The sequence below is a fragment of the Podarcis cretensis genome (assembly GCF_951804945.1).
Source record: "Podarcis cretensis genome assembly, chromosome: 1".
In the NCBI taxonomy this organism is placed as follows: domain Eukaryota; kingdom Metazoa; phylum Chordata; class Lepidosauria; order Squamata; family Lacertidae; genus Podarcis; species Podarcis cretensis.
Window position 1 is genome coordinate 138,485,421 of NC_137170.1, and position 25,919 is coordinate 138,511,339.

Consider the following 25,919-nt stretch of genomic DNA (forward strand, 5'->3'; position numbering starts at 1 on the left):
CTTTTAAACACCTTTTAGAAAAAGAAAAAGCCACAACTATTTCTCAAAGTGCCTTTGTAATAATCTGTAGCAACTGGTTGGTAAAAATAACATGTATAGTATATCAGAGAAAATAAGCTCTTGCCACTAGAATGTAACGCACAATGCAGAATTCATAGGGTTTCCCCCCTCTGCCTTAATTACAGGGCTCCTACAAAATGTGAAAGCTGCTCAAGAGTCGTACAACCAGAAGTGAATACCATTTAATTAGCAGCTGGGTTGGTGACACAAGTATGGTCGGGCTGCCACTTGCAAAGGGAATCACATTCATTCCTCAAAGGGTGCCATATGCGTAACATTAATTAGGTGCCCTTGCTTTTATTTCAGCAGCTCAGCAATGTAAAAAAGTTTTGCTTTCTTTTTGTTCACGGGATCTAATTATTTCCAGTACAGAAGCCCCTGTAAACTCAAGTGAAAGTACTTTAAGAGGCCTTGGCACATGTGATGTCAGCATTCTTCCCCCCCCCCCCAACTGCAGAAGGACTTAGTCCCTACATAAAGTGGCAATGCAGAGGATGTCATAGTCATTTTCATCTGATGCATTTATATGCCCATTGCATTATTTGGAATTGTTTAACTCTCCTTAAAAAGAGGGGTGGCTAACCTGCAGCCCTCCACTTGTTGTGGGACTCCAACTCCCATGAATCCTTGGCAGCCTGGCCAACAGTCAGATATAGGGCAGGAGTCAGAGTCCACCAAGAGCTGGAGGGACACAGGTTAGCCTCACTGCTATAGAACAGTGGCTAATGTGGGCGTGGTTTTGTTTACAAAGCTGGGACTAGCTTCAGTTTATGTTACAATTCAAGATATGTTATCAACTCTGAAGCATAAATATACCAATAACTGAAACCGCTTCCACCTCCAAATTGAAAATCACTGTTACTTGGGCTCAAGTAACACCCAAGCGGCGCCACCAGATTCAATGGAATTGTCTTCATGGGTAACATGTATGTCTAAGCTATCTGTGAATGAGAAATATCCAACGCAAGGCTACATGGAATTGCACCGATTCCCATCATTTCAGCAGAACACTTTGGGCCACTGAGAGAGATTGCATAAAGGTCTACTCATACAGATGTGCGCAGGCATGAATTGTGTGATCCTAATGAGATGTTTAAGCCTCAGCGCAAACCTGCTTCTACAACTGTGATTCCCCGCTGCGCATGTACTTTGACACTGAACATCTACACAAGACTACACTGGGTATTGTTGTTTTATACTAATTTTAGTAATATTTGAAATGTAATGAGATCTGGTTTTATATTATTATAAAATTGAATTATGATTTGATGTGCATTGACCTGTCTTGAGTATCACACTAAGCGAAACCAGAAGCACTGATCTGGAGCATTCAGAAGTTTAGTCTCATTGTCCCAAGAGAGGCTGCATTTTTTCCTATTTCATGATTTTGCACTGAAATATATAATTAGACTTTGGTACTTTGTGGTGGTTGTGCAGCATATTGTGACCAATGATCGTTCTACAATTTACTGTTGAAGGTAAGGGTATCTATTAGCTTCCAGTTAAAAAAGCATGACAACTTATATTTTGTCTGCTTTCAACAATGGTTACCTCAGCGGTTACTAATAACATTCATCAGGTTCTGCTGGAATATATATATTTTAAATAGAACTGGAGTGTTCTAATGTGAAACAAAACAGACATTTTGTGAGGTAAATTACAATGATTATTTGACTTGCTAATAATTTTTATTGTGTGACCTTTGGCACTTTTCAATGTATATGTTTTCTGAGAGCACAGAAATATTAAACTGTCTTCTTTTTCAATAAAAGGAAAACAGCTGTTCCCAAATGCAATTTTAGCTTGACCAACTTGAAACAAGGCAGTTTCTATCTCTAGCTTGTTTGAGATTAACATTCATCATTATTGTTAGCAATTCCCAGGTTTCTCTTGCATGGCAGCTTTTTCACAGATGGTTAGAAGCACTGCTGCGTTCTGTACACACTTAGAAAGAATGTGACACAAAACTTGGCACTTGGCTAGTTCTGCTAAATTACAAAGGTTTATACAAGAAGGTATTTCCAAATTGATTAAAAAATACAGCATTGACCTGCCAATTCAAATTCCTAAATTAATATGAAAATTTAAGGCATTACCCTTTTCAAGGTCACCATTAGAATTGGAAAAAGATATATCACTTCCTATTTTCAATATATGGGGCCCTGATCCTGCGTATATGCATTTAATGGCCTATGTTGCTTCTGTGCACGTACACACACACACACACACACACACACACACCTTCCTATGCATTATGAGATTAGGGTGGGCATCAGACCTGTGTGACATCTCCCCTTTCGTTCCTGTCCCTACTTCATACTCTGTGAGCAGAAGGTACTGTCCAAACTGCAATAAACCTTAATTTGGATACTTGACCGAAAACTTGTAGTAAAAGTTCGAACTATGGATTGACAAAGGATTTATAAAAATAGTTATGAAGGAGATGCAGAGGGGGGAATCATTACATTAAGATCCACAATGCGGGGAGGGGAGATGTCAAAAGGGATTGTATGTTTTTTAATTCATTTGTTTATGTAAAATGAAAAATGCAAAAATAACATTTATAAAAAGGAAGTATTTTGATAGCAATGATATAAAAGATCCCTGGTCAGGGTAAGATAGGTGCAAACTCTCTTCCTATGCAGCCTGGCCTTCCCACTATGACAGGCTGGAAGAAGAAGAAGAAGATGGGGCTGTTAGCCATTCAGTTCAAACAAACGTTGGTTACAGAGCCTGCTTTGGAGCAAAACAGTCACAATCTCCAGATCAGACATAAGCCAGGGATCACTGTTTCTCCCATATGCTGGGGGGGGGCAAATTGCCCCTGTTCAGAGTGTTAGCTATGGTTTACTGGGTTACTGGTTTACTGGGACTGGAGAAATGGGGTCAGAGTCTGAAGTGGGTTGAGTGACTGGACTTCTGCTCAAGAACTAATTGTTCCCTTCAGCACACAGAACTAGTTGGGAAGCGCACTGGCTCTCTTCCTTGTCCAGTAAGGTTTAATCAATTATAAAGAAAGAGTAATATGAAAGAAGGGTTTCAAATCTCAGCAAGCAGAACAGGACTGGCACATCCTATAATTAACAATGCCTTTATGAATGGATGGGTTTCATTTCGGCTTGAAACATTTCTGCCTTTATTTAAATCTAATTTTGGTGATGAAATAACGTTTTTATGCTTTTATTCAGTTGGAGGTTTGACATTTTACAGATCTGAAAACTGTTGTGTATGATATCATCGAAAACATTTCTTTTAAGGTCAAAGAATTACAGTTTTCTGACATTTACAGTGATAATAAATTCTGTATTTCTAGCCATTAGGTAACAAGGGGTTTCAACTACCTCATAAATCGCCTAATGATTTGACATTGTCCATATTGCACAGATTCAACAGGACTCTCGTACTGCATGTGCATTTCTCCTGTGTGCTATTATTTCTGACAATGCCTATTCACACTACCCATACAGATGCTACTTATGTGATGAACATATTTCCCAATAGCCTTGTCTCCATTGTTCTATGTTATATTTTTATCACACTTATTTAAAATATTTAAATCCCACTCATTCACAATGTTCAAAGCAGCATCCAACAAAATTTTAAATCACATTAAAATGGCAATAAACAAACTGCACTACAGACACTTCTAAAAACCTTTCATTTCTGCTGAAACAGAACATTGTCATGTACTGTATTTAACATTCAGTTGGAAGCCGCCCAGAGTGGCTGGGGAAACCCAGCTAGATGGGCGGGGTATAAATAATAAATTTATTATTATTATTATTATTATTATTATTATTATTATTATTATTATTATACCTGCTGCTGCCCAGCCACAACAGACCTCAGAGGCAGGAGAAGCCAGCCAACCAACCAAGTCTCAGGAGGTTGCCTGGAGGCAGAGTCCCTATGCAAGGTCCAGTCCAGTCCTAAGGTCAGAAGTATCTCAGTTCATGTGGTCAGACAATCCAGGGGTCAAGAAAGCCAAAGGTCCAAAGTCACAAGAAGCAAGAAGTAGAAAGGTCTGGTCAGGAACGACAAATGTTGTTTCCAGCAACTGACCGAGGCTGGGAACCCTGCTTAAGAAAGCTGGAGCCAGTTGGTTCTCATCCAGAGCAAGAAGGCTGATAACCAGCAGGTGGAGTCACTTCGCTCCTTCAGGCTCAGCAGGTGAAGGCGACTCCTGGCCCATGACACACATCTCACCCAGAATCCTGTTTCCCAGCCTCAAAACTACAGCTGTGAAGGCCAAGCTACATCTGTGACATGCACATTTAAAAATATTTTTATAATTCTATAGAATGCATTAAACAAAATTTGGCATTGCAGTATTAACCTCTACCTTACACTCCTCACTCAGCCAACACTTACATGTTTTATATAATCATTAAGTGAGATATTTCCCTCTTTCTTAAACATTGTCAGTACTTTCTACCTGTGTAGTTGTATATATAGAGCAATATTTGGGTATTTTACCAAAGTCCACAAGTTACTGTATATGAATGTACAGTGGTACCTCTGGATATGAACAGCATCTGTTCCAGAGCTCCGTTCGCATCCTCAGTAGAACGTAACACACGTCTGCGCATCTGCGCAGGTCATGTTTCACCACTTCCACGCATGTGCATGACATCATTTTGAGCGTCTGCGCATGCGCGAGTGGCAAAACCCAGAAGTAATGCTCTCTGTCACTTCCAGGTCGCCGCGGAGCGCAACCCGAAAATACTTAACCTGACGCTACTTCAACCCGAGGTATGACTGTATACATATTGTATTTTCTTCATCCTTATGGAAAATATGTAGATGCAGTTGGCATTCTGAAATTTCTTCTATTACTATATTTCTTTTTGAAAAAACTGTGTCCACCAAAAATATAAATATGTGCCTCTTCGTCACATTTGTTTCCAGGTTTCACTAGAACTCCACTCAGACTATCCAAAGTAAAAAGCGCAAAAATTCATTACCCTGAAATCACTTGTTTTTCTTATGTTATTTATTAAAATATTTATAGTCCCCTTCTCAAAGTTTCCTGTAGCAACTATATATACCCGTATTTTTCGCTCTATAACACGCGCCAGACCATAACACGCACATGGTTTTTAGAGGAGGAAAACAAGGAGGAAAAAATTCTAAACGAAACAGTGGATGTATGACTTTTGTGGTTCATGCTGTGGCCACAGACATGTGATCTGACGGTGAGTTTGGGGTAGCCCAATGCAAAAATCCTGAGGATCCATGTGGATCCATGCTTTGTCACCACATTTTTGCACCACTGCGGCCCCAGGCAACAGTGGGTGCGTGATTTCTTTGGTGCAAGCTGTAGCCATGAACATGCTATGTGATCTGATGGTGAATTTGGGGTGACCCAGTGCAAAATTCCTGAGGATCCATGTGGATCCGTGCTTTGTAACCACGTTTTAAGTGGGCACTCAAGGGACAAGGAGCACGCATGGGGTGTGTGGAGAAAGGATGCTGCTAATATTGCAGAATGTGTGGAGAAAGGATGCTGCTAATATTGGGACGCAGGTGGCGCTGTGGGTTAAAGCCTCAGCACCTAGGACTTGCCGATCGAAAGGTCGGCGGTTCGAATCCCTGCGGCGGGGTGCGCTCCCGCTGCTCGGTCCCAGCGCCTGCCAACCTAGCAGTTCGAAAGCACCTCCGGGTGCAAGTAGATAAATAGGGACCGCTTACCAGCGGGAAGGTAAACGGCGTTTCCGTGTGCGGCTCTGGCTCTGGCCTGAGCAGCGATGTCACGCTGGCCACGTGACCCGGAAGTGTCTCCGGACAGCGCTGGCCCCTGGCCTCTTAAGTGAGATGGGCGCACAACCCCAGAGTCTGTCAAGATTGGCCCGTACGGGCAGGGGTACCTTTACCTTTACTTAATATTGCAGAAGAGTGGTATAAGAGGAGGAGGCTCCTCTCCTCTCCCACTTTGCTCCTTTAAAGAAAGCAGGCTCTGCTTCTTTCCCACCTCCCCGGCTTAGCGAGCTGAAAAACTTTGCTGCTATTTAGCGAGCTGAGTGGGGAGGAGAGAGGGACAGAGAGCCTGCTTGCTTTAAAGGAGCCAACTGGACAGGAGCCGCTTACACTCGTGTAAGCAGCTCCTCTCCTTTCCTGCTTTGCTCCTTTAAAGCAAGCAGGCTTTCTGTCCCTCTCTCCTCCCCACTCAGTGGCTCTTCTCCCGCTTTGCTGTTTCAAAGCGAGCCACGGAGGAGGGAAGGAAGGGGAACCATGGATCCTCTGCTCACGACTGCAGCAGATCCCCCCGCCATCCGTAGGCATTCGCTCCATAACATGCACAGACATTTCCCCTTACTTTCTAGGAGAAAAAAAGTGAGTGTTATGGAGCAAAAAATACGGTATTTTAAATGGACAACTTAAACTGTAATCCTATACTCACTTACCTGGAAATACCATTGTACTTAGTGGGGCTTACTTCTGATTGCAGTGTTTAAAAAAATATATGCATGGGGGCAACAAACCAGATAGCAGACCAAGGAGGAGGAGGAGGAGGAGGAGGATGATGATGATGATGATGATGATGATGATGATAATTTATTTGTACCCCGCCCATCTGGCTGGGTTTCCCCAGCCACTCTGGGCAGCTTCCAACAAAGACCAAAAATACACTAAAATGTCACACATTAAAAACTTCCCTGAACAGGGCTGCCTTCAGATGTCTTCTGAATGTCAGGTAGTTGTTTATCTCTTTGACATCTGGTGGGAGGGTGTTCCACAGGGTGGGTGCCACTACCGAGAAGGCCCTCTGCCTGGTTCCCTGTAACTTTGCTTTTCGCAATGAGGGAACCGCCAGAAGGGCCTCGGATAGCATGAGATACATTATTCTAATAGTGTTTTCCATTTTAGGTTCCTTATATGCCCACATCCATCCCCACATGTGTAAAGCTTCCATTCTGGTAAGTTGTTCACTTTATTTATTTGAAGACAATTTTGTATTTGCAGATACTCAAACCATTGTCATTTAGCTTTGTTTGCTTTTTTGTAGCAGTATACAAATAACAATAATAATACATGTACCTACTATACTCAAGATGCATCTGTCAAGAGACCTGAGGCTCAGGGCTGAAGCTGCCAGTGTTGATCTTTGACAAATGTGAAAATCTCCCTCTCTCTCTGTCTCTCTCATACACCCACCCACCCCGTTATGATAAATGTTTTATTAGAACTTGAGTTATAAATAGAAATAACCGTCACAGAATATTACAATATTAACCTCTGGTATATTAAAGTAAATAAAATTGGCCCAAAACGTATGACACTGGCTCTGACTGAGTAAGATCTTTGGTCCATCTGGCCACATGGCAGTGACTGGCAGTGGTACTTCAGAGTCTCAAGCCAGCTCTTTGCTAGCTCTTCTTCCTGATGCCAGGGCCAGAAGTTTCTGTATGCAAAGAGAGGAGCATCACTGTGCTGTGGAAATCTTCACACAAGTAGGGATTTGGAAGGGTCCCTGACCGAGTGCAGAAAAAGGACAAAAGACTGGGCGAACACCATTCGGCCATGAGAGAATAGAACAAATCTGTGTTGAACCTCATCCTCCCCCTGCCCAAAAGTGAAGAAACCTTCCACCACTCAGGTGAAGGGAAATGCAGAGGTGGTAGCAAATGCAGGTACTGTGTTCCCCCCAACCTTCTCGCCAAAGCCTAGCAATGGGGCAGGCCCCACTATCCCTGGCCTGAAATGACCCATTCTTACTAGGAAGACTTCCTAGAAAAAGAGGGGGGTCTGACACATGCATGCAAATGCTCTCCTCAGGCTCTCAGACTGTGTATCCTGGAACAAAGTGTTAGGGATTCAGCAGCAGAGCACATTGTGCACTGAGAGATGCCCAACACACACACACACACACACACACACAGTACAGGTTCTGTGATGCTGCTGTTATGCTAGTTCTTGGCTGTGGGGATACAAATTTAAATCACTAATTAAATATTTGAACAACACAGAAATGCTAGGAAAAGAATACATACATCACCTGCCCTATCAGAAAAACAAAACTGTCTATAATACCTAATGGCATATCAAAATGTTACAAACTTCAAATCTGTGTACTCTGGAAAAAATAGTTTTAATTTAGATGTGGTGCAGAAATGTGGTTAAGAAAGGGATATTCATGAATAGAAATATCACCCAGATGAATGCACTAACAATTAAATAAATGTATGTGAATACTCCTTTTACTGGCACAGCTATGTATAAACTAAACTAATCTAAGATGTGCCCCATTAGTCTTCTTACCATGTAAAGTAATATTTATTTATTTTGCTAACATTAGTCTTTAAACTGTGCATTGCATTATTCTACAATTACCATGCTGATGATCTTTTTCTATGACAAATAGACTGTGATCCTCTCTTTAAAATAAAAAAGGCAACCATTAAAAAATAACTTTCACTATGCACTTCAGTAAGGGAGTAGACAAGAAATGTGGAGATGAAGGTTTACATTTTTAGTTTTAAATAGCCACCAACTCAGATAAAGTTATATCAGGAAACTATAGGGGGATGTTAGAACATTAGCTTTAATTGAAAAATGAACTAGAAGGATGTTCAGACTCGGCTATGTGAAAGCAACATATTTTTTCTTTCATTCTTTCCTGTGTAACCTTATCATTATGCACTTGACATGCATCTAAGCAGGGCACATTTCAACAAATAATGGACACAGAATGTGTAGGCAGTCTGCCATCAAGTTCCACCTTGTTCCCCAGAATATTTAATATCTATATGAAACCACTAGGAGGGACTGGGAATGCAAAGTCTCTGATATAACTATAAAAACAAATAAGTAAGTGAGTGAACCCTGCCTCTCTCTCCATTCCCCATGAATCAGGAAAGGCTGTGCAAGTACTGAGCCAGATGGGCCAGATGAAGGCCAATAAACTAAGGCTGATCCTGATAAGATGGTATGTATGTGTGCATGGAAATCAGGGAGGCAGCCTAGCACTTTCCCCGAGAGAACAGGCTCATGGTCTGGGGTGTGCCTCTCACCGCCACGCTGCCATTTGAGGCCCAAGTGGACCAGGATAACATGATACAGCAGTTATCACGTCACACCAGGATCAGGGAGAACAAGGTCCAAGGCCCTGCTCAGTCATAAGCTCATGGGGTGACCTTAGGACAGTTACTATCTCTCACCCTAACACACCTTGGAGTGCTGTGGTAAAATATCATAGAATGGGGGAGGCCAGGTGGGATAAAACATACTAGCAGAAGCAGTAACACTAAGATTTACATACATACAGTTCTGCGCATTCCTGCTCAAGTATGCTGCTTCACATCTATTGTTCAAAAGCCTCCAGTGACATATTCCATCCCCCCCCCCCCGCCCCTGGACAAAGCTGAGCAGGAAGAGCGAACCCCACCAACTTCCCAACTCATTTTAGTACTCCTGCAGAATACAAAGAAAAGAAAATGAACAATAAACCATCTTGGGTTTTTTACTCCTTTAGATTGATCCCAGGAGAAAACAACAACAAAATCCCTTTTACACTCAAGGATCTGATGTTGCCAGTTTTAGATTACAGGCTTTTTATAGCTCATTTCTGACTGAAGAGGCTGAGCACCCCAATATCTCTTTCTCAGAATACACAAATACTGTCATTTCCAGCTGTTATTGTGCTCAACTAGCTATAGATTCTAAACAAACACACCCCAGCCTCCTCTTTTTTAACAGGACATTCTCTTTGTTAAAATCTCCTCTTGTCAGTAGTTGTAACCTTGGTGTTATATACTGTCAAGAAAGTAAACATTACCTCAAAGCTTTCTGTAAAAAATGTGATTGCATTGTACCTCAGGAAAGGAATACTGTGGGCATTAAAAATATATAACATACATGAATCTAAAAAGTACTGAAACTAACATGCATAAATATTTATTTTCCCCCAACCATTGCCCTATTTGGGAATTAATACTCTCATTTTCATAGCATGGGAGCCAGGAATGGGGGTGCACCATGCAGCTCTGCCCCCTAGTGTGAAATGCGCAAAGGTCTGTAGCAACTGGGAATGGGAAATTTATTTTGATCTGCATTTTAGAGAAAAACCATACCTGATTCACCCTCCCTGGTCCAATCATTGTCTCCCTTTACTGCTCTCATTCCCACTTCCCTAACCCCCTACCAAAGTCTCACCTACCAAGTCATCTCAGCATTGCCCAAAATCAGAACTGTACGATGGAGTCAGTTGCCACTCCAGGAAAATCCTGCCTGCACCCCACAATCCCTGCTTCAGTGCCTTACAGCTTATTAAATCCTAAAAAGGAAAAGGTAACTGGCAGTTAAGTCTAGTCGCAGATGACTCTGAGGTTGCGGCGCTCATCTCGCTTTACTGGCCAAGGGAGCCAACATTTGTCCACAGACAGTTTCTCTGGGCCATGAGGCCAGCATGATTGAGCTGCTTCTGGCGAAACCAGAACAGCGCATGGAAACGCCATTTACCTTTCAGCCGGAATGGCACCTATTTATCTACTTGCAATTTTGGGCATGCTTTTGAACTGCTAGGTTGGCAGGAGCAGGGACCGAGCAACGGGAGCTCACCCCGTTGTGGGAATTCGAACTGCCGACCTTCTGATCGGCAAGTCCTAGGCTCAGTGGTTTAGACCACAGCACCACTTATTAAACCCAATTTATTAAATCCTAGAACCGCTAGCTGGCTGAACCATGAACAAGAGCACTGTTAGAAATGAGGGTCCACAGCAAAATTTGCTTCCCCTTACAGTTGCGGCCTGGCATGGCCCCTTGGGGAGGGGCAGTCGCCTCCTCCTTCAGAGCTGGCCACTTTGCTTGGGCCTCTGGCCGGCCGCAGAGGATGATGAGATAGCCTGCCAAAATTTAAATCAAAACTGGCCAATGAAGACCTTTGGGGTAGGGTGCTTTGGCAGTGGACCAGAGGGCTCAAGACTTCACTCTGGTCCGCTGCCAAGGGGATTTAAGCTGGTTGCGCTGAGTGCCAGCAATGTCATCAGCGGCAGATCAATCCACCAGCCACATGGGCATTGTATTCAGAAGATTTTGCTATGGAGAAAATCATCGTTTTTTGAGCCGGGAACAAGTTGGGCTGTTTGAGGGTTTTGCCTTCCTCATAGCAATTGTCACAACTTTCAGCAGATAAGGCATTGGATTGAATCTTTAGTCTATTCTGGCATGGGGGGGGGGGATGGACCGGTGAGATGGTGCATCATCTGCCTTGAGCAGATGCGGTATCTCAGGGTACCTTTAAGAAGAAGATTCTGTCCAGAAGCCAAAATGGGGAGCAAATGGGCCATACAACCTCCAAAGGCGGCGGCGGGGGGGGGGGCACAGCTTAGTTGACCTGTGTCTTGAGGTGACCCTTAACCCAAGCCTGACCCTGTCCAACATCAGCCTGCAGGCAGGAGGCTAATTCAGGATACATGCCCAATGCCTAAGCCAAAGCCTACCGGCATTTGTAATAATAAAAAAGTTGTGGTCATTTTCAATTCCAGAACGTTTTTACTTCTGTTCTGCTGCCACTTCCTCCTTTCCTGTCCCTCAGGGCACACTGCACACGGGCCCACAACATTTCTCTTTCTTTCTTTCTTTCTTTCTTTCTTTCTTTCTTCATATTCTACTTGTTTCGATAAAGATTTGAAAGTGGGCCCAATGCAGCACTGTTTTAGGAATGATGCAAAATCTATGAACCAGATCAAAATGACTGCAGGGAGAAGGAAAATAAATGCTAGCATAATTCCACAAACTCCATGCAGTGCTATAATAGTAAGGCTCTATAGCAGTTTGTTTGCTTTATTTGTGCCAAAGGCCAAAGAAAGCTCTTAGGCAATTCATTAATTTTAAACACAATCAATTAAACTCTACTTTTTGAGACAGAATCATAGACTCATAGACTCATACAGTTAGAAGGTACCACAAGGGTCATCTAGCCACCCCATGCAATGCAGGAATCTTTTTGCCCAATGTGAGGTTCAAACCAACAAACCTGAAATTAAGAGTCTCATGCTCCACTAACTGAGCAATGCCTTCACCCATAAATATTTCTACAGAACACACTAAAGAAAAGTTTCATTTCAATTTTCTTGAGCTCTGTCATGACGTGCAAAATCTCTTCCATGAGCAGAAAGCATTTTTCACATGCAGAAAAATACTTCTGACTCACCCACTCTGGTATTTGTACATTTAATGGCTTATAAACAATGAATTCATTAATGTTTATTAATATAAGAAACTATAATCTATTTAAAATGTTCTATTTATCGGACTTCCGGGTTAGCGCCTCCGGCAATGGCGGAGCTCCTCCGAACGGGAGAAATTGCTCCGTGAAAAGTAGGGTCTGAACCTCCACAGCGAAGGCGGAGACCCACTGAAATCACAGGCGGAAGAAGCCTGTGAACTTGGGATTCGGCTGGCATCCTTTGCGCCTCCTCTACTCGCGGGGAAACCCTGTTATGGGGATCCGGAGCAACATGGGGTGAGCGGCGCGGTGCTTTGAATCGACCGCTTCTTTCATGGAGTGAAGCCGCATTGCTGCTGCCGGAGAGCACTGACTTTTCTCTGTGGACAATTGGACTTTAAACAACAACCCGTGAGTAGTACGGAAAATTGGATCTTTAAATACCTTAATTTGACACCAAACGGGGAAGGTTCAAAACAGGAAGTCCGCCTTCCCCTTTTGTAAATAGACTGAAGCAAAGAGCTTACAAGTTAAGGTCTTGGAAAACCTTATGTAAAGGATTAAACTTCCATCGATTGAAATTATTAGACCCCCCTTGGAAGCAGGAGAAGAGGGGGGGAATTTTGGACCGTATATCCTGCAGGAGAGAGTGATTAGAATTAAATTCCCACTGCTCTGAACCTGGGAACGGACTGACAGTGATTGACGTTTTGGGGGAGTTCATTGTCAGCGAAGAGAATGGATGTTGACAGTCGGTTGAGTAAGAGAAATATATTGTTTCCATTGTCCGCTTCTGCGTTTAAAAGGGAGGAAAAGTAACTGAAAATTGAGACTTCCGGAGGCGGCGCGTCCGGCAATGGCTGCCCTCTTCTAACTGCGAAGAGGGAGCTCCGCAGGAACGGGTCGTCCGCTACAGCGCAGCGGAGACCCACATCGGAAAACCACAGGCAGCGTAAGCCTGTGGCCGTGGGACTCGGCGGGCACCAGGAGCGCTCCCCGAAACGCAGAAGGGACCTCGTAAGAGGCTCCGGAATGCAGAAGGGGGTGCGGTGCTGTGAGTCAATCGCTCTTTCTGTGGAGTGAAGCCGCGTAGCTGCTGTCGGTGAGCGCTGTCCTCTTTTCCTGGAAACATTCGGCTTGAAACCAACAACTCGTGAGTAAGAAATGAAAGAAGGATTTGGTGGGTAAATCTTTGGCTAATTCGGCTAAAAGCGAGAGACGAAAACAGGAAGTCCGTCTCTTGTCACTACTTAAGATCTAAAGCAAAGACTTTGACGTTTGAAGTCTTTGAAGAGGTGTTAAAAGGCAATTGACTCTCACATCTATTTAAGTTGCTATTTAAGACTCAACTTTTTAAAAGTTTTATTTCAAATACGAACTGTGTCTGTACCTCCCCTGCTGGATTTACAAATCAACAAGAACCCCAGGTAGTCGGACTGCCTAAATAACAGAACTGTCAGATTGCAAGACTCTGATACTTTGTTGTTGGAATTATTACTTGCTGAGCTTTATTGGAACTGTTGCATTGTGCTGCTACATCCTGCACTTATTGAGACATTGTTATACTTTGAGACCAACTCTGCCAGATACAACTTAGCTGAAGGTCTCCAGGGAAGCAAAGGCTGTTTGGATATTGTTTTTAAAGCTTTTGAAGTATTGAAGTTTGGAATATTTTAAATAATTGATATTAACAACTTGACTTCTTCCCTGCAACGTAAGTGGCTCCCTCTAGAGGACTTTGGAATTACAATTATATGTGACTTTCCCTTTGGTTTCCTTTCCTCCTGTTTACTTGGTGGGCTTGTGGATTCCCATGAGAACATATTCAATTTGACCTTGACTAAGCAGATATGGGACGCAGGTGGCGCTGTGGGTTAAAGCCTCAGTGCCTAGGACTTGCCGATCGAAAGGTCGGCGGTTCGAATCCCTGTGGTGGGGTGCGCTCCCGCTGCTCGGTCCCAGCGCCTGCCAACCTAGCAGTTCGAAAGCACCTCCGGGTGCAAGTAGATAAATAGGGACCGCTTACCAGCGGGAAGGTAAACGGCGTTTCCGTGTGCGGCTCTGGCTCTGGCTAGAGCAGCGATGTCACGCTGGCCACGTGACCCGGAAGTGTCTCCGGACAGCGCTGGCCCCTGGCCTCTTAAGTGAGATGGGCGCACAACCCCAGAGTCTGTCAAGACTGGCCCGTACGGGCAGGGGTACCTTTACCTTTACCTTTTAAGCAGATAGAAGTGGAATGAGCGGCACTGGGAGACAAACAAGAGCGGCTAAAGGGAAAAGACAAACAACTTTGAATCTACTTTCACAGCAGTGCAGATCATCTGTTCCTGATGTTTTGGAACTAGAGGAAAGTGAACACTTGCTGGGAGAAGATATGGCATCAGGTGGATCTGCTTCAGTCTTAGACAAAATACTTGAAAAATTGGAAGGACTGGATAAAAAAGTGGATGAACAAACGGCAAAGATTGACCAGACTAGAGATTGTGTTAACAAGTTAACTGAACAAGTTGCTTCGAACGCTCAAGCAATTGGCAATTTATCTGAATCCACTGTAGAAAATCGGAAACTGGCAGAGGAAGCCATTCAGAAAACTGAGGCACTGGAGCAGGAGGTAAGACCACTGCACAAGCAGGTTGGGGAACAACAGGCCTATCTGTCTATGACTGAACTTCGAGCTCGGGAAAACAATTTAAAATTGAGGTTTATACCAGAATTTGAATCCGAACAAGGGAACCAAATTGAGTTTTTAACAAAAGAATTTTCCAAGTGGTGGCCTTTGGAGGAGGAAAAAGATTTTAAAACTGTGACTGCCTTTAGGCTTGGGAAATTCACAAAGAAGGACAAGCCCAGAGACTGTTTGATTACTTTGAGATCTAAGGAGGAAAGGGACAAAATATTAGGACTGCACTACGGAAAGTCACTTCAAATTTCGGATAAAAGAGCAGAGATTTACAAGGATATTCCTAAACAACTTCTGGACCTTAGATCCACCTATCTTGAATTAGCCAGGCTGTTGAGAAGTAATTCAATTGTCTTTAGGTGGGAATATCCACAAGGACTATCTTTTACGTTCAGAGGGAAGAAGGTAAAAATCAAAACAGCTGAAGACAGAGATAAATTCCTGAATATTTACGGAGAAGACCTTCAGAAAGGAATTGAAACACTTCCAGGGGCTGGACCACAGTCTTTACCTACACCTACACCTTTGGGGCCTGAAGGCCAGGACAAAAAGACACCACCATCAGAACAATAACAGATTTGACCAGGATGTCTCTGCAACTTCTCAGTTGGAATATAAATGGCGCCAACATCCCGGAGAAAAGAAGAAGGATATTTCATATTTTGAAAAAAGAACAATTGGACATTATTTGCTTACAAGAAACGCACGTGACTAGGCTACATAGAAAAGTATTAATAAATAAAAGATTAGGTCAAGAATTTATCTCTTCGGATCGAGTAAAGAAAAGAGGCGTGGTGATTTATGCAAAAGAGAGCCTGTCACCAAAATTTTTATTCAAGGATGAACAAGGACGTATTCTGGCAATTGAGATTCAAACTCAAGGAGAAAAGTTTTTGATATTAGGAATTTATGCGCCAAATGAAGGAAAATCGGAATTTTATAAGAAGCTGCACGAGATCATGCTGGACTATCTGAACTATGATAACATCATAATGATGGGAGATATGAATGGGGTGGTTTCAACGAACATGGATAAATCACATAGTCAAAATGTAACAAAAGAAGGCAGACTACCTAAAACCTTTTTTGAACTGACTGACAATATGGACTTGATTGACATCTGGAGAACAAAGAACCCTCTAGGAAGAGAAGGAACATTCTTTTCTGAAGCCCAACTGACTTGGACAAGAATCGACCAAATTTGAACTAGAGGCCTGGCACCCAAGATAAAAAAAGTGGAAATCTGCCCAAAGACTTGCTCCGACCACAACGCTGTAAAGATGGATATGAAATTAATGCCAACCGGCTCCTTTAGATGGAGGATGAATGACAATCTGCTTAGAGATGAGGAGATTAGTAAAAAGGCCCAAAAAGCTCTGAAGGACTATTTTGAAATAAATTTGAACACTACGGTGGAAAAAAGAATTGTATGGGACGCAAGCAAGGCGGTTATGAGGGGGTTTCTGATACAGCAGAATACCATTAAGAAAAAAGCACAGAATGATAAAAAGGATAAGATCTTGGAGAAAATTAAAGAAGGCGAGAAGAAACTAAGATCGAAACCGAAATCAAAGGAGATTCTAAGAGAAATCAAATACTACCAAGCACAATATTCAAAATTAATAAATCAAGAAGTGGAATGGAAAGTCAAGTTAATGAAACAAAGATCTTTTGAATCGGCAAATAAATGTGGAAAGCTGCTAGCATGGCAGCTGAAAAAGAGACAAAAACTGAATACAGTAACAAACTTAGAAATTGAGGGAAGAAACATTCAGAACCCAGTGGACATCAGAAAGTGTTTCCATAGATATTTCAAGCAATTATATACACAAGGGCTGCAAAATGAATCAGAGATAGAACAATTTTTGAAGGAGAATGGTTTACCAAGGCTGTCTCTGCGGAACAGAACAATCCTGAATCATAAAATAACACAATTAGAGATCGAAGAGGCCATTCGGAATATGCAACTGGGCAAATCTCCAGGGCCAGACGGGCTTACCTCCAAATATTATAGGACATTGAAAGATTATCTGATACACCCACTAATGGAGGTTTGTAATGAAATCATGGAGGGGAAGAAGGCACCGGAGTCGTGGAAAGAAGTTTTCATCACATTGATACCTAAATTAGAAACTGAAAAGACACAACTTAAGAATTACCGCCCCATCTCCCTCTTAAATGTGGATTACAAAATATTTGCAGACATTTTAGCAAGTAGATTTAAAAAAGTCTTGAATGAAGTAATTCATAAGGACCAGGCAGGCTTTCTCCCAGGTAGACATTTGTTTGCTAATACAAGGAACATTATTGACATTTTGGAACTCTTGCAAACAAATATCAACACGAAAGCAGTTTTGATATTTATAGATGCGGAGAAGGCCTTTGATAATATCTCCTGGAAGTTTATGAAGAAGAATTTGGAAGGAATGGGAGTGGGGCGGGGGTTCCAGCATGGGATAGAGGCAATTTATTCAGAGCAAAAGGCTAAACTGATAGTGAACAATGTGGTGACAGAAGAGTTTAGAATTAAAAAAGGTACATGACAAGGTTGCCCTATATCCCCTTTGTTATTTATATCGGTCCTGGAAGTGCTCTTAAACATGATTAGAGGAGACCGGTTGGTAGATGGTATTCAGGTCGGAGAGAAACAGTATAAACTGAAAGCATTTGCAGATGACCTAGTATTGACCTTACAGGAGCCAGAGCCTAGTACTAAAAGGGTTTTGCAATTGATTCATAAGTTTGGTCGAGCTTTAAACTTAATAAGCATTTAAACTTAATAAGCAAAAAACCAAGGTTTTAGAAAAAAAAACTTGACTTTTTCAGAATCAGAAAGGTTTCAGAAAGAGACAGAATTAAATGTGGTCAAAAAAGTAAGATATCTAGGGGTAAATATAACAGCGAAGAACAGAAACTTGTTTAAGGATAACTATGAAAAATGTTGGTCTGAAATCAAAAGGGATCTAGATGTTTGGTCAAGATTGAAATTTTCCTTGTCAGGACGTATTGCTGCCATTAAGATGAATGTATTGCCAAAAATGTTGTTTTTGTTTCAAACTTTGCAGATTGTGGATAAAATGGAATGTTTCCGGAAGTGGCAAAGAGATATCTCTAGATTTGTCTGGCAGGGCAAAAAGCCCAGAATTAAGTTTAAAATACTAACTGATGCTAAAGAAAGAGGGGGCTTTGCCCTGCCAGACTTAAAATAGTACTATGAATCAGCAGCTTTCTGCTGGTTGAAGGATTGGCTACTTCTTGAAAACACTGATGTTTTGGATTTGGAAGGATTCAACAATGCTTTTGGTTGGCATGCATATCTGTGGTACGACAAGGTTAAAATACATAAGAATTTCAAGAATCATGTTGTCAGAAAAGCAGTGTTTAATGTCTGGTTGAAATATAAAGATTTATTGGAAAACAAGACCCCAAGGTGGTTATCACCAATGGAGGCTAAGGCCCCGAAAAGACTCAATATGGAGGCCAAATGGCCGAAATATTGGGAAATAATAGAAAAAGATGGAGATAATTGGAGGTTGCAGAGTTTGGAGAAAATAAAAGATAAAGTGCGAGATTGGTTACATTATGCTCAGATTAAAGAAGTTTTCAAGTTGGACAAAAAGATAGGATTCCAGGTGGAAAAATCAAAGTTAGAAACAGAACTGTTAGAATCCAGCTCTAAGACACTTTCAAGAATGTATAACTTGCTGTTAAAATGGAATACACAGGATGAAACGGTCAAATCAGCTATGATAAAATGGGCACAGGACATAGGGCATAACATCATGTTTGCTGACTGGGAAAAGTTATGGACCACAGGTTTGAAATTTACGGCATGTAATGCCTTGAAAGAAAACATTATGAAAATGATATACAGGTGGTACATGACTCCAGTCAAGCTTGCAAAGATATACCATGTGTCTGATAATAAATGTTGGAAGTGTAAAGAAGCTGAAGGAACATTCTTTCACCTCTGGTGGACTTGCCCTAGAGTGAAGGCTTTCTGGGAAATGATATATAATGAGCTGAAAAAGGTATTTAAGTATACCTTCCCTAAGAAACCAGAGGCCTTTCTTTTAGGCATTGTCGGCCAGAGTGTGCAAAAGAAGGATTGAACTTTTTTTATGTATGCTACGACAGCAGCAAGGATACTCATCGCTAAATGCTGGAAAACTCAAGACTTGCCCACACTTGAAGAATGGCAGATGCAACTGATGGACTATATGGAATTGGCGGAAATGACGGGCAGAATCCGAAACCTGGGAGAAGAATTGGTGGAGGAGGATTGGAACAAATTTAAGGACTATTTACAAAAATATTGTAAATTGTATGAATGTTAAGAAAGATGTAAGATTAGTAACAACATGGCTTCAACAAATTAAACATAAAAAACATAAATTTAAGTGTAATTGGAAGAAAAGATAAATTTTGGTTAAACAGTATTTTATAATTAAGTACTTTATAAGTATGATCTTAAATTCCGAAATTTGAGAATTAATTTGGGGAAATTTTATCATATAAATGGAACTAATTTAATAATTTGCTAGCAAAATTTATAAGTCTAGAATGCAGAAGCAAGAGCTGTGAGGAAGTCCAAGGAGGTGTATGAAACATGGATATTTGAAAATATTATGTTATTATCTATGTCTTTGATTGTTTTAAAAAATGCTTAATAAATATTTATAAAAAAAAAAGTAACTGAAAATTGAAACCAACTTTACTTTTTGAACTTTCTTTGAAAGGATTGATACAAGTGGAGACTGTTTCCCTCTAGAGGGAGCTTTTGAAACTGTTACAAGAGTGGAGCTGGGAAATCTCCAGCTGCTTGATAAGAAGTGTGGGAACTAGAGATTGACCTTGGACATTCGAGAATGTCGACAGGAGAAGCCTTAGTAACTGCATTTTGCAAGACAAATTATCTGCTGGAACAGCTTAATAAAAAATTGGATGTTATGATTACTAAAACTGACATTTTGGGACCAAAAGTGAGCACCAATACAGAAATTACTCAGGATTTGACACAGGAATCTATTTTAGCAGGACAAATTGCTGAAAAGGAGAAGGAGAAAGTTGCTGTTGTCGAACCTAAAGCAATACAAGGGGGAGCTTTAGTCTTACAGAGGCAAATCGAAGACTATAAGTTGAGGCCCTTTATGATTGAAACTAGAAAAAGTCAGACTTTGAAGATCGGTGCCTGGCCTGGCCTGGAAAAGGAAAGTTGGAAAGATCCCTCTATGCAGGGATTAACTGACTTTTGGAATATGGACTTGGGTCAGGAGGAGATTGGAGTTCAGGGGGCCTTTGAAGTTGGAGGAATTTTGAAATATGCCCTGAAATACTTTATGGATCCCAGCTTTAATTGTGGAAATTTGGCTGACCTGTTGAGAGCGAGTGGAGGTGTTGTTGGATTGGAGTTTCCTCGAGATCTGCTCTTTAGCATCAAAGAACAAGGAGAAGAAATGCAGAAGGGATGTGGAAAAGAGTTAAGAGCCTCGGACATAAGATCTCCAGGTTGATGGACTGTATGGAGTGGACAGAAGTGTCTGTCAGAGCCCGAGACCGGGGAGAGGAGATGGTGGAAGAAGATTGGAAGATTTAAAGTCTATATATAGAAATATTGTAAAATTAATGAGTGACAGGAAAATGTTGGAATGAATTTTTATGGCCTTAGTAGAAATGCTATAAGGAGTTAAGTTTAAATAAGTATACCAATTTTAATGGAAATAAGATTAAAAATATGTTAAGACATTTATATGATAGAAAATGGAGAAAGATGGAAAGGAATTGCTAAAACAATTAATGGAAGTGGAATACAAAGAGGGAGGTGAGAGGAGGTCGATGATAAAAGGGAATGAAAGTTAGAATATGGAAAAGGAATGATGTATGTTTTTAAATTGTTTTTGTTTTGTTTTGTTTTGTTTATTATGTTGGGTGAGGTGTTGAGGTTGTGTTTTGTATATTGTATTGTATTGTTTTATTTTTTCTTGTTCTTGTTCTTTTTTAGTTTCTCTTTTTTCTTTCTTTTTCCTTTTTAAAAAGCAATATATATTATTTTTTTTAAAAAATGTTCTATTTATCATTCTGAGATTTGTATTCTGTTCTGAAATTTATAATATTATATGTTATAATATTAATTATAGGTTAATGAAGCAATGCTAGAGAGAGTGTGTGTGTAGAATGAACTTTAGCAAATTAAATTTTAAAAAGAGGAGGAAGATATCTTTAACCGATTAATATTAATGGGCTTCAGCATTAGTAATGTGGTGCTGTATTATGGTCAAATGATATTGATAATTATGGGTGATAGTCAACTAAGCTTTGGGACTTCCGGGTTAGCGCCATCGGCAATGGCGGAATTCCTCTGATCCAGAGGAACCCGCTCCGCAAAAATCGGGACCAGCAGCCTTGAAAATAAGGGACCAGCAGCGGAGACCCCTTAAAAATCCCAGGCGGAGGAAGCCTGGGGACGTGGGATTCAGCTGACACCAGGAGCGCCCCCCTACACACAAGGAAACCCCTTTTTTGGGGGTCCCAAGCGACGTGGGGGTGAGTGGTGCGGTGTCTTGAATCGATCGCTATTTTTACGGAGTGAAGCTGCACAGCCGTTGCCGGAGAGTGCTGACTTTTTCCTGTGGACAATTGGACTCTAAAACAAGTACCCGTGAGTAGAACGGAAAATTGGGCAAAGAAACATTTTAATTTGGCACTCAAGCGGGAAGGCTCTAAACAGGAAGTCCGCCTTCCGTTTTTGTAAATAATCCGAAGCAAAAATTGTGCAAGCTAAAGTCTGAAAAGCTGTTCATAAGGATTTAAAATTCCTCCTGTTTTGAAGCAGGAGTAAAGAGGGGAAATTTGATTGTTTATACCTGCAGGAGAGAGAGTAAAGAAAGATAAATTTCCACCGTCTCAAACCTGGGAACGGGGTGTCAGAGACAGAGACTTTTGGTGAAGTTCATTGACCGTGAAAGAAACATCTTCTGACAGACAGCTAAAGAAGAGATACAAATTATCTTCAATGTTGCCCTTTGCATTTAAAAGGAATTAAAAATTCAAAAAGTGAAAGTAACTTTCTTTTGTTGGATTTGCTTTTAAGATGGATACAAATAGAAACTGCCTCCTCTAGAGGGAGTTTGTTAAATTGTTGCTGGAGTCGATCTGGGGTTTTTCCAGCTGTGGCGATTAGGATCTTGGGAACAGACTGCAACCTTGAACAAATATGTGTCTGGAAGAAACTCTGGTGCTTGCTCTCTGCAAGACGAGTGCCCTGTTAGAACAGTTGCATGAGAAAATGGATTTGATGACTGTTGCAGTTAAAAATTTTGGACAAACAGTGAATATTTATACAGGAATTACTCAGGAGCCAATTCAAGAACCTGATTTGATGGAGCAAGTGCAAATGCAGAAGACAGGGGAGGAAATTGTTGTTGAACTTCAAGCAATACAAATGGAGAAGCCAGAGGCCCCACAGGAGCATAAGCCGTTGTTGTTGAAGGTTGAACCTGGAGCGGGCCAGGGGAGATCTGGAATTGTGGGGGCCCTTAAGTTTGGAGGGTCCTTGAAGCATGTCTTTAAATACCCTCTGGACTACGCTGTTTACTGTGGGGAATGGAACTATGAGGAATGGGCTGATCTCTTGAGGAAAGATGGAGACATTTTCGAGTTGGAACATCCCCGAGATCTACTCTTCAATGAGAAAGGAAAGAAACTAAGAAAGAGATCAACAAAAGGGAAGGTAAAGTGCAAGTATAAACAAGAAGAAGATCTGCAGAAGGGACATGGAAGAGACTTAAGAGCCTCGGACATAAGATTACCAGGTTGATGGTCCAGAAGAAAAGGACAATAAGGACTGACATAACCCGAGACCAGGAAAAAGAGACGCTGGATGAAGATTGGAAGAAAATTTTTAAAGTTTTATTTTGGAAATTATTGTAAAATTAATGAATATTAGGAAAAACGTTGGAAGGAAACTATTTGGCTTTAGTAGAAATAATATGGAGTTATGTATAAATAAGTATTAAGTCTTAAGTTTTAAGGTATTTTATGGTAAGATAAGGTTAAAATAAATTAAGGCAAATTGAATGACAGAATATAGTAGTGAAAGATGGAAGGATTTGCTGACTTAATTAACAGGTTAGGTTTTTTAAGATAAATTATTTAATTGAAAGTTGAGTGTTATTAGGTGAAAATGTAAAGTTATAATATATTTAGATGAATTATTAAGATAAAAGAAAAAATGGAAAGGATTTGCTGAAATTACTAATTGAACTAGAATACAAAAAAGGGAGGTATGAGGAGGTCAGGGAAACAAGTAAAGGAAAGTTAAGATATGGAAAGGATGATGTGTTTTTTTTAATTGTTTTTATATTATTTTTACTTTTTTGTGTGTATTTTGTATTTTTTGTTCCTCTTTTCTTTTTCTCTTTTATATTCTTGTAACCTTTTCGAAACTTCAATAAATATTATTTTTTTAAAAAAAGAAAAAAAGATAGTCAACTAAGCTTCACGCAGTGTTGGCCCACAAAAATGAATGAACATGGCTAAGTTAGGCCATTAATTTCAGTAGGTCTAGTTTTAGCAAAACTTAATTGAATACTACTTTATGATAATAGGCATTCATAATAAACACACTACAGAGAAGTTAAATTCTTTGATATCAATTCTCAGCACCCCTTACAAAATCCCTATGACATAGTTGTCAACTTACAGATTTGAAAATAAGGGACCAACAGCCTTGAAAATAAGGGACCAGCAGCCAAAATAAGGGACCTGCAGCCTCACCTGTTCCAGGCACTCCAGTCTTCCTGTCCTCATGCAGTCTGGTCAAACTCATGCTGGTAGCTTCGAGAACACTGTCCAACCAACTTTGTAACCAGATGTTCAACTGAATAGAATCTGAATCACATGCACCACAAGGCCTATGCAGCCTCAACTTAAGATGGCTCCCCGGCCTGGCTTTGCACTGCAAGGTTTGCAGCAGCACGTGCAACAAAATGGCGTCCAGTATTCAAAAAACCCCTCAGCTTGCATTAACTAGCCACACACAAGGCATGCAAGCTCCACCCCCCAGTCGTTCTTAGACTTCTTATTGGGTGAGCAACACAGCCAAGCAACACAGTTGGAGCCACCCTCCTCCCTGGCCGAGGGAGGGAGGGAGGGAGGGGAGCTGCTTCCTTTGAAATTTAAGGGACATCATTTAAGGGACATTTAAGGGACATCCATCAATAAGGGGCAGCAGCGGGACATGGCACTGGAATAAGGGACTGTCCCTTCAAATAAGGGACACTTGACAGCTATGCCCTATGATGCATCCTATGCTTATTCTACTCAGAGCAGAGCCACTGAAGTTAATGGGCATGACTAACTTAGGGTGATTTATTTCTATGGGTCTTTGCTGAGTGCAGCTTTGCTGCCTACATCCCACTGTAAATTAGAGCAGTGTTATTATCTCCACAATGAATATGGTGAGGCTGAGAGATTAAGGCCTTGCTTAAGGAGTGTGTGCATAGATGAAGCATGATTTGAACTGGCAACTTCCTAGCTCTCATTTCAGTCATATTTGCCCAAATCAGTGTGAGGAGCAATAGGGAATAACATGTGGAATTACTTTCCTTTGCATAATAATTTTATTGCCAGTCATTTCAGAAGGCAGATCTGGGACGCCACCTCTCCCCTTCCCACAACTTTCCTGTGGAGCGGAGAGCCCACAGCCAAGGGAGGAGGCTGAGGAGGAGGTGGCAGCAAGCGAACAGGAGCCCAAACAGGAGAGGGCAGCCTTCTTGCCTTGCCTCAGGTGCTCCCTTCACAGCAGAGCATGCATTTGCAATTCCAACATTTCAGAAAGGTGAGTGAGTCTCATGAGTCTACCATGTCTCATTTTTAAAAGCTTGGTGGGGAAGCCTTGGGAACTTCTTGGGATTTTATCACTTCCATCCAGTTCTTGCCCTGCTCTTGAATTCCTGAACTCTAACGCCTGAGCCCTGGGACTTCTGATCAGCCTGTACCATTAGTTGCCTAAAGAAAGATCTCTTTCTTACTTACAAACAAGAGCCTTTGCTTGCATTTTTGGTGCTGCAACTTATATTAGTCAACGTAAGTTTAAAAATCCAACGAAACTGCTGAGAATACTGCAGGCGTTTTCATTTTAAATAAGTTATACAAATAAAACTGCTGAAAATTATATTGTAATTCACTTAACTTTATGTTAGATTTTTCTTTGCCTTTATACCACTTAGTAATAAATACAATGAGAAAAGCATGGTTCCTTACAGAGAAACATTACTGATGCACTCTATTTAAATTAACTTAGTTTTTGTTAATAAAAATGTATATTTAGAGCTTTTATTTCTGTATGTAGAGCTCCTTATTAATTTATTGAATACAAATGCAAGTAGCAATTGCTAAGAGGATTCCCCGCCCCCCCCCATGTATTTCTAAGAAAAGGATAGGAAAGAGGAACAGAGAGTGAATATTTGGAGTTTGATATGTGAAAGTACCAGGCCAATATAGTTAATCTATTTCTATATCTTTCCTTTATAGGAAATGTGCTAATAAAAATAATATCCCCCTTTTCCCCAAAACAATAAGGACAAAAGAGAAATTAAATGAGTGTTGATCTGGTTGCAGTCCAGATTTAGTTTCCCTTAAACCTTTTGGTTATGGATGTTAGGAAATCAGTGGTAATAATAATCCACCTCTCCCCTCCCCACCCCTGCTCACTTAACATCCACATCACAAGTGCAGCATCTGCATTCTGCTTTTTCTGTTTAGAGAACATGATTATTCTTCAGGAAGAACAAGATTGGCTGCCAATGGCCTGATATACAGATGGAATAACATACTTTCCCCCCTTTTAAACGTCCATGTTTTGCTCGCATAAACAGGTTAAAATATGTTCATCCTTTCATGTTCTGCTGAAAGAATAGAAGAGCTGTATATAAGCATTGCTCCATTTTTTTTTTAATTCAAGGTATTGGTTTCCTTCCCTTTAGCGATAAAAGTAATCATTGACATCTTGTT

General features: G+C 41.1%; 1 protein-coding gene across 2 annotated transcripts in view; it reads right to left on the reverse strand.

The window, feature by feature from the left end:
- SPAG16 (sperm associated antigen 16) overlaps positions 1-25,919 on the reverse strand; it is a 437,472-nt gene that overhangs the window by 236,896 nt on the left and 174,657 nt on the right. The gene's annotated exons all lie outside the window — the stretch shown is intronic.